The sequence below is a fragment of the Quercus suber genome, unplaced genomic scaffold (assembly GCF_002906115.3).
Source record: "Quercus suber isolate HL8 unplaced genomic scaffold, Cork oak 2.0 scaffold_2290, whole genome shotgun sequence".
In the NCBI taxonomy this organism is placed as follows: domain Eukaryota; kingdom Viridiplantae; phylum Streptophyta; class Magnoliopsida; order Fagales; family Fagaceae; genus Quercus; species Quercus suber.
The window spans coordinates 1-1,217 of NW_027071629.1; the positions used below are offsets into that span (position 1 = coordinate 1).

At 32.3% G+C, this 1,217-nt stretch overlaps 1 long non-coding RNA gene across 1 annotated transcript; it reads right to left on the reverse strand.

The window, feature by feature from the left end:
- Positions 1–296: 296 nt before the first annotated feature.
- LOC136066143 (uncharacterized) lies at positions 297–1,217 on the reverse strand. The gene is made up of 2 exons (XR_010627618.1): positions 1,129–1,217; positions 297–687 (listed from the first exon to the last, which is right to left on the reverse strand). It is a non-coding gene; the product is annotated as an uncharacterized LOC136066143 (long non-coding RNA).

Genomic DNA, 1,217 nt, shown 5'->3' on the forward strand with positions numbered 1-1,217 from the left:
TCATGGATTCTTAATCCATCTTCTTAATGATTGCCACTAAATGTGAAAGTTTATGGCATAACTTGAGGCTGTATATGATTAATAGGCATCCAATAATGCAAACCTACATAATGTAGGCATTTTAATACCAATGACAACAATAATTGTGCTTTTTGATGAATCTTTTCATTCTTAGAGCTATCCGTATGTTATGTATGCTCCTTTTATTGTTATTATTATTTTCCTGAATGTTATGTATGTTCTGTTTGATTCATGATCAAATTTGATGGTTTGAATTGGTGAAAGGAAATGTAGAATAGTTAAAGAAGTATCTTACCAAATTCTCATTATCATCAAATTCAACTGACTGAATTGCACCACCACAACTCAACATGTTGACTAATCCAACTGGAGCAAATTGGATTATTTGTTTGGGCAAGACTGTCACTGGAGAAACAATGGCTCAAGTGAACTCTCCTATGTCTCTGATGACTTCAACAACTTCAGCTTCTTTTCTTGGAGCATATAGACTACAAATATATCCACCCCTTTTGTGGAATTGGGGTGCTTTCCATTGTTCCATTCAATATCTTTAGGACTAGTAACACAGGTCACTAAGCGTGAAAATTGTGAGGCACTCTTGTTTCGCCCGGATTGAGGGCACCACCCCCCTCCTTGACAGTTGAAAAGTCCTAAAACTCCCGTGTGCTGTGACAAATTTTAAATAACAAAACATTATATTAAAATTACTGTATATAAATCATATGTTGGATTTGCATATTTGGTCTCTCAAAATTTCTTTGTACTTTAAAATATTCCAAAAAGGTTCTTCCTATCATTCAATGGATGAAAAATGTTGACATAACAAACGAAATTCAGGAAGCCAAGATTACTTTGATGACATGATATGAGTTCCATTTGCCACTTTTGAGTCTTCCGTCCATTAGATAATAATAATGACATTTTAAAACAATTTTGAAAGAATATGTATTAAAGTGAAAAATTTTAAAGTATAATTTTGAAACAAATTTCAAAATTGAGAACTAAATATGCAGTCTAATCTAAATTGTATTATATTATGCTTTATAAATATACTTTTAGGTATGCTACAATCAAACTTGCTTGAACTTGTAAATATTAATGGCTTACTTTGTTAAGGTTCCAAATGTTGAGCATTGTTTTCCCATCATGTAAAGGGTCTTCAAATAGGCAATCTCTAGTACGAAGTGCATAGTGTT